The following is an 8,802-nucleotide window of genomic DNA, read 5'->3' as shown; positions in this document are numbered from 1 at the left end:
AAACTGGTGCAGCAGGGTGCGATCTGGAAAACACTATGGAGGTTTCTCAAAAAACTAAAAATAGATCTATCATATGATCCAATAATTCTACTTTTAGGTATTTACCCTGAGAAAATAAAAACACTAACTCAAGAGGCACCTAGGTGGCTCATTTGGTTATGTGTCCGACTCCTGATTTTGGCTCAGGTCATATCATTCATGAGTTTGAGCCCCGCATCAGGCTGTGTGCTGACAGTGTGGAGCCTGCTTGGGATTCTCTCTCGCCCCCTCTCTCTCTCTACCTCTCCCCAACTTGCATGCTTGTGCATTCCCTCTCTCTCTTGAAATAAATAAATTAAATTAAAAATTTAAAAAAAACCCCACTAACTCATAAAGATATATGCACCTCTACATTTATTGCAGTGTTATTTATAATAGTCAAGATATGGAAGCAACCTAAATGTCCATCAGTAAATGTATGGATAAAGATGTGGTATAAAATCTCACTACTGGGTATTTATGCACAGAAAATGAAAACACTAATTGGAAAAAAATATATGTATACTTATATATATTACAACACTATTTACAAAGGCCAACATATGGAAACAACCCAAGTGTCTATCCACATATGAATATGTAAAGAAGATGTAGCGCGCATGCGCGCACACACACACACACTGGAATACTACTCGGCCAGAAAAAGGGTGAAATCTTGCCATTTCTAGTAACATGGATGGACCTAGAGTGTAGCACGCTAAATGAATTAAGTCAGACAAAGAAAGGCAAATGTCACATGATTTCATTTATATGTGGAATCTAAAAAACAAAACAAATGAATAAACAAAAAGCAGGAACAGACCCATATATAGAGAGAACAAACTGATGGTTGCCAGGGGGAGGAGGTTAGGGGGATAGGCAAATCAGGTAGAGGGGATTAAGAGGTGCAAACTTTAAAAAAAAAGTCTTATTTATTTTTTTTTGAGAGAGAGGATCTGAAGCAGGCTGTATGCTGACAGCAGTGAGCCCAATATGGGACTTGAACTCACAAACCATGAGACCGTGACCTGAGTTGAAGTCAGATGCTCAGCCAACTGAGCCACCCAGGAGCCCCAAGAGGTACAAACTTCTAACTGTAAAATAAATAAGTCGTGAGGGTGAGAATTATCACCTAGGGGATATAGTCCATAATATTGTAAAGACTTCATAGGGTGACTGATGGTAACCACACAATGGAGAGCACTGCATAATGTATGTAATTGTCAAATCACTATGTAATACACCTGGAACTAATAGTATATGTCAACTATACTTTGACTTAACAAAATCTAGCCTTGTCTAACTGTTAAAAAAAAAAAAAAAAAAGATGGTGGAGAGTGCCAGGGAATGTTCTGAGGGCAGTTTTTATCCTCAGCCGGGTGGTCTGTGTCTTTGCCAATAACTTACCTCACTTTCCTCCCCTGGTCATTTTTTTTAGCTTATTTATTTTTAGTAATCTCTATACTCAACATGGGGCCTGAACTTACGATCAAGAGTCACACACTCTTCTAATGAGCCAGCCAGGTGCCCCATCCCCTGGTCATTTTTTAACTAAGGTTATAGAATTCAACAAACCAATTCATTAACAAGGAATAACTACATTGAGCTCTAATGATGAGACACAGGGAGAGAAAGCTTCCAGAAGCACTGTTCATGAAGTAAACCAGTCTTCTACTGTGAGGAACAGAGGAAGTGAAGATTCCCTTCCAAGACACTTGGGAAATATCTGTAATTTCTCTCACTTATTTCATCTTGTGGTTCACATAGATGTTGAAGTGAATGGATCCAGATTCAGAAATTTCATGAGAAGAAAAATGTAAGTGTGAGATTTGGCTCTCACTCTGAATTATAGCAAGTTTTCCTTTCTTTCAGTCAAAAAATATTTATTGAGTGCCTACTATATGTCAGATGCTGAGGTCGGCTCTGGGCCTAAGATGGTGAACCAGATGTAGGCCCTGTCCTCATGGAGTTCACATTGTAAGAAGGAAGGCAGACAAGGAGCAAGGACATTTATAATGTCAGGTTGTGGTAACTGCTGAAGAAAACTAGAGCAGGGTGAGAGGAGAGAGAGGATGGGGGGAGGGGGTGGGTGGATGACATTGCAGAGATGAGAACAAGGTGAAGGCTGTGCACATACCTTGAGGAAGGGCGTTCCACACAGAGAACTCAGAGTATTACTCAGGTAAGATAAGGTAGGCTGGGGCAGTGCTTGTCCTCACACACACCCTAGGCAGGTTGGATTTACACGTCTCCATCCCCTCGGGCCAGCCTGGCTCCTCTGGTGAGCGGTCAGTTGCACCGGGAAGACTGACTGGGGTATCAAGCATTGTGTCCTGCCATGGAGAGAATAGAGCCATCTCGTCTACCCCAGGATGAGCCCTCTTCCTTGCTCTCCTTCGCACAGGGCTCTTCCCATTTGGGTTAGCAAGCCGCCAAACCCTGAGTCCGACACACCTGAGGGAGCTGCGATTCCCTCGGCTGAAAGAGAGCACAGAACACTGCTGCATGGGTTCTGAGAACAGCCAGAGGGTGATGGGTCTTTGTATTTCTGGCAATGAGGAAAGCTGAGAGGGTCTCCTAAGGTAAGGTTTTCTTGACTTTCACCGTCATAGGCCCTCAGGTCTCTCGAGAACTTTCTGCCTTCAGATGAAACCAGACCACACCTTATACTTGCCATTGGGTGTCAGACAGTCCTTAGCAAGTCTAGATTTGTGCTGACCAATACATCAGTCTCCAGCTACATACGGTTATTGAGCACTTGAGGTGTGGTTAGGCTGAAGAGAGCTTTGCTATAAGTGTAAAATATACACCAGATTTTGAAAACCATACAAAATAACAGTGTGAAATATCTCAATTATTTGTACCTGGATTACATTATTTTATGTTGATAATATTTCAGATCTATTGTGTTAAAATACAGTACATTATAAAAACGAACTTCACCAGTTTCTTTTTACCTTTTTAATGTGGCAACTAATAAATTTAAGGTTACATATATGGGTCTATTATATTTCTATTGGGTGGCGCTGGTCCAAATAGATTCACAGCTGGTTCCTTGAACCTGATCTAATCTACTCCAACAACTCTCCACTGATTCAGGGAGTTCTCCTTTACATCTAATCTAAATCCCTGTACCTACATTCAAAATCCTTGCCTTCGTGTCCAAGCCTCGGTAGAGATAGAGATGAATTGGTTCCCACCTTCCTTGTGATATGCTTTCATGCCTCTAAATATCTTTATACCTCTTCTTTGTAACCTTTTTTCTTCAAGGCTGACTAGTTTCAGTTTTTATCTCTGATGGTAGGGATGGGAAGGAAAGCTTATTTGGCACAGGGAAATCACCCAGACATTGCTCTGCCACATAAGGAAATTCCCAGAATATTCTACATAGAATGGGTTATTCAGAGCTAGACAAACAGCTCCCTTGAGCCCAGGGAAGGTTAAGGGCAGCCAGTTCTATTTCAGGCTTTCTCTGGCCCTGTCAGATCTGCTGAGGACAGGAATGAAGCTGTTCTCCAGAATTCTCCTGTCCAGCAAGGGTCCCAGGAGGCTGTACCCGTTTCAAAACGTATCACCCTACCTCCACCCCAGAAACTACCAGCCTAAGACGACTTTTTATATCTGACCCTTGGATAATTTTTTCCTATTCTGTGGGTGGCAAAACCAAGTCACAGAAAGTTCAACTGTTCATCTCTATTGATGAAAACAGACTGAACACGGTATATTGAACTCAGACAAGCTTGGTCAAGCATTGCAGCTCAGCCATTAACTAACTGGGTGACTCTGAGTGAAGTGCTTAATCTTTTGGCATCCATTTCCTCACTGTAAAACTGAAATAACATGTAATTGTAGAATCGCTGTGAAGTTTACATGAGAGGCAGAATAGCAAAATGGTTAGGGGCCCTTCCAGGCCTCAGTTTACTCATCTCTAAAACAGAGATCATAGAGGGATCTATCTGATAGCATGTGAGAATTAAATGGGGCGATTCTTGAAAAGTTCTCAAGACATTGCCCAACACATAAGTACGGAGTAAATGTTTGCTATTATTTGGAAACTGTACATACACATACAGGTGTGTGTGCTTGCACGCACATGCACACTCTTAGATGCCTCTCCCTCTCGCTCCCAGAGTACAACTGGGTCGGTTATCCATGACATTATTTCTTACAGTTTTTAATTGTTTACTTGTCTACCTTCACCAGATCCTAGGCTTTCTAAAGGTGGGTCTTTTTCTGTCTGTATCTTTTCTCTCTCTTCTTACACAAAATTAGTTGAATGCAGTGGGCAGCAGGACTCCAGTGGGCAGAGGAGGAAATACATTGTTATTACCCCATCTATGCAGGTGACGAGGCACTAGAACAGCCTGTCGAGTTCCCCACCGGAGTTTTTCAGCCGCAGAATCCAACTAACGCCCTAGGAGATCACTCAAGACCCCAGAGTACTCATCCCCCCTTTCCTGTGCACCTATAGGACTTATTTGCCAACTCTTCTCATCTGCGGGTCTCTTTGCCGAATCTGGATCCTGTAAACACCCTCAGAGGATCTGACCAAGCTGCCCAACGCCACCAAATATTCTGGACCTCTGAGCTTCAGAGACTCCTGTCTTGCCTTTCCTCTGGCTTCAACATTTCTCTTCCTTCTTGTGTTTATCTGCTTTCTTCCTGCTTCCATTTCTCTCCATTTCTCCCCTCCTCCTTGCCTGCCCTTGGCACCTCTGGACATGACCTTCGTTTCCTAGTGATACTCGTGCTAACAAAGTCAGCGACTATTTTCTAGGAGTCACGTATGATACCTAGTGTCAGTGTTCAGTGGACATCCAGTGGGAGTGATGGTGGGCCGAGGGGAGTCTCCCAGCTAAACCTTTACCTCTAAACAATGGCAAGATGCAACAGCATTAACTTACAGGCGTGGAGGCGTTTGTGAGGTTCTGTCCTGGGACCCGTAGAGTGCGGGTTGGCTTGAGATTACCATGAGATGGGGGACTGTATGAGTAGCCACAGAAAACCACTAAATAAGATGATAAATAGGAAGAAGCAATGGTTTACACTGTAAACAAATACATGTATGTGGTTCAGTCGACAGTACAAGTAGGAGAGGGCTTGGAGGTGGATGAGAAGCAAGAAGACGAAGGGCTTGGAGTAAGCGGGTCAGTGATGAGTAGAAATGAGAGGGCAGAGGGCCCTGAGGAAGGTGGGAAGTGAATCTGGGGAAGCCTGGAGAGAGAATGTCTGATTTGTCACATAGGGGGGCAGCAGTGGGGCTTTTTAACACATGGCAATTACACAGGACAACCCTGGCAGACAGCCAGCTGAAGAACGAAGACTGAAGATCATGGTTGGCAATGTGGCTGGCCCTGCATCTCCCCCAGGGGCTCCCAGTCCCACAGCCTCCAGCACTCATCCATTCCTCAGGCCCCAGTAACTCAGGGATCTGAACTGGCCTTGGCCACCTAGCTCATGAGACTAAACCTGGTGGTTGAAGAAGGGGAAGTGTGGACGCAGAAGCAGTTCTGAGGCCTCTGTGCTGGGTGAGATTCATCAGTTTCCATGAGGCTTGTGGCATTCAGCAGAGCATAAGGTGTCCCGTGGGGTTGGTGTGCTGGATATGTCAGGAGAGTGATGTTCACCCTGCTTCCCCTCAAAAGTTGTGGTGAGGAGCGCCTGGGTGGCTCAGCTGGTTAAGCCTCTGACTTTAGCTCAGTTGAAGATATCATGGTTCATGAGTTCAAGCCCTGCATAGGGCTCTGTGCTGCCAGCTCAGAGCCTGGAGTCTGCTTCAGATTCTGTGTCTCCCTCTCTCTATGCCCTTCCCCTGCTCACACTCTGTCTGTCTCTCTCTCTCTTAAAAGTAGACTTACATTTAAAAAAAAGTTGTGGTGAGAGAGTAGATTGCTAAGGCAGACCTGGAATCCCTTGCTCCACCCCAAGAGAGGCTTTCAAGGATGCCATATTCATGAGTGTACGTTTCGGGGGTAAGGGATGTTCATGGCTGCCAGCAGGCTGAACTGGGGATAGCCTTGGAAAAGTCCCAGGCCAGGAGGGTGTATGAATACTATCATTGTCCCTCAGATCTCCACGGCCCACTGCAGTTCAGGAATTTCCAGAGTTGCTTCTGCGGTTCAGGCTGGCCGGTGGATAAGACGGCCTCCCATAATGCTGTGGTCCCCCTGGCAGCAGTGAGAAGATTGCTATCCAGAGAAAGCAGAGCAGACGGCTGGTGGGTGGGATGGAAGTCCTTCTGACGTGAGGCTAGCAACCTTCAAAGTGGTCTGGGTCTGCCAAGGCAGGAGTCCATGTGAGTGCATGGACTTTCTTACCTTTCTGCTTTCCCACACCTTCCAGGCCAGGGGGTAGGTGGCCTTCTCTGAAGAACTCCAGTGGCCTACTTCTTCCTACTCCCCAAACCTTCATATCAACCCTCTAAGTTTCCCCAGGCCTCTCGTTGTGGAGATGACAAAACCCAGGCATCATGGGCAGAAGTAGAATAACAGAAGAGAGGCAGGATGGAAAAACAAGCCCTTGAGTCCTGGCTCCTAGCCTCCTTTCTACTGCCAGGAGGGGCAGGAACTGTTGGGCTTTGTGGCCCCGAGCAAGTTACTTGTCCGTGGGCCTCAGTTGGCCATCTAAACACTGAGGGGATTCAACTTGTGTCCTCATGGCTTGCCCAGTTCTGATGTGTTAGGATCCTAGGTAAGGGGACCTCCTGCTTTCCACCATTATTCCTTTTTTTTTTTTTTTTAATGTTTTATTTATTTTTGAGAGAGAGAGAGACAGCATGAGCAGGGGAGGGTCAGAGAGAGGGAGATACAGAATCTGAAACAGGCTCCAGGCTCTGAGCTGGCTGTCAGCACAGAGCCCGACGCGGGGCTCGAACCCACGAACTGCGAGATCATGACCTGAGCCGAAGTTGGACGCTTAACCGACTGAGCCACCCAGGCGCCCCTTTCTACCATTATTCCTAACCCAGAGTGGGGAGAATGGGCACACTCCCAGAGCTCTGTCATGCCCCTGGAGTACTCAGGGAATTCTCCNACATTTCAGGGGGAGAAATGTTAAGGAGGAGGACTATTAATAGAACTATAGATTTGGAACTAGAAAGAAATTTGGAAACTCACTATATCACACCCTGTTTATTGTAATCATTTTTATTTTATTTTTAATTTTGTTTAATATTTATTTATTTTTGAGAGAGAGAGAGAGAGCAAGTGGGGGAGGGACAGAGAGGGAGATTCAGAATCTGAAGCAGGCTCTAGGCTCCGAGCTGTCAGCACAGAGCCTGACACAGGGCTCAAACTCACATGCTCTGAGATCACGAGTAGAGCTGAAGTCGAACGCTTAACCGACTGAGCCACCCAGGAGCTCCTGTAATTATTTTTAATTGAGATGAAATTCACATCACAAAATGACTACCATTTTTTAAAAGTTTATTGACAGAGGGGGAGGGGGCAGGGGAGAGTCAGAGAAAGGGAGAGAGAGTATTCCAAGCAGGCTCTGCACTGTTAGTGCAGATCCCAATGTGGGGTTCGATCTCACGAACCATGAGATTATGGCCTGAGATGTAACCAAGAGTCCGACGTTTAACTGACTGAGCCACCCAGGCGTCCCAAACAATTACTATTTTTAAAGTGTACAATCCAGTGGCATTTTGTTCATTCATAATGTCGTGCAACTACCACTTTTTTCAGTTCCAAAATATTTTCACCACCCTAAAAGAAAACCCTGTACCCACTGAGCAGTCAGTCCCCATTTCCCCCTCCCCCAGCACCCGGCAATTTACCTTCTGTCCCTATGGATTTACCAATTCTAGATCTTTCATGTAAATAAAGTCATCCCATATATAGCCTTTTGTGTCTGACTCCTTTCATTCAGTGTGATATTGTCGAGGTTCATCTACACTAGCAAGAATCCAAGAAAAAAGGAACTTCATTCCTTTTTATGACTGAGTAATACCCCATCCGTTGTTTTCATCCCATGAGTAATGATTGGTTGATAGCTTCGTTTATGGAGGGCCTACAATGTGCCAGTGGCTTTATGCCACTTAGTTGTAGCGTCATAACTCCCACTGTGCGAGGAGGAAACTAAGAGCCTGAGGGTAACAATGCTCTTCCCAAAGGTCATAGAGCTGGTCAGTGGTTAAGCCAGGGCTAGGAGCCTGGTGGGGTTTTGATTCCCAGGTACTTAGGGGGCTCGAGAAAAGTGGGCAGACGACAGGGGCCAGAAGGCCAAGAGAAGCCCAGCTGAAGAAGATGACCAACTTGGGCTGTGACGGGGGCAGGAGGAGGTGAGGTGGGCCCCCACCATACAACTTCTCCCCTTCCAGCCTCCTCCCTGCCGCCCCTTCTGCTGGGAACTCCCATACCCAGTCTCGCTGGGTCAGCACCTTTCTGACCAACCCGGTTTGCCTGCCTCCACTCCAGGCGTCTTGTCTCTGGCCCCCATGACAAAAGCTAAAGCTTCTGGGGTTGACTGCAACACAGGCCCAAGGCCCTGACGTAATGCTCTGGGGTGACCACTGTTTTACTTTGAATCTCTACCTTGTACTCTCGTCCCTCCAAAGAGCCCTGGTCCTCCGTCCTCAGACCTGACTCCTCCATCCTCCGGCACTAGCCGTGGCCTGACCTCTGCTCCCCCAAACGCTGCGTGGGAACTGCAACCCAACCCAGCAGAGCTGCTTCTGGCCTTTGTCCAACATCAAATGGTCTAGGGGGTGTGTGTGGAATTGAGGTTATTTTGCCTAAGAACCTTCCTGTACCCTGACCAATCCCAGTTCTGTTCCAAATGGAT

The sequence above is a fragment of the Crocuta crocuta genome, unplaced genomic scaffold (genome assembly GCF_008692635.1).
Source record: "Crocuta crocuta isolate KB4526 unplaced genomic scaffold, BGI_CrCroc_1.0 scaffold72, whole genome shotgun sequence".
Classification (NCBI taxonomy): Eukaryota; Metazoa; Chordata; class Mammalia; order Carnivora; family Hyaenidae; genus Crocuta; species Crocuta crocuta.
The sequence above is the reverse complement of the archived record's forward strand: the minus strand, read 5'-3'. Positions refer to the sequence as shown.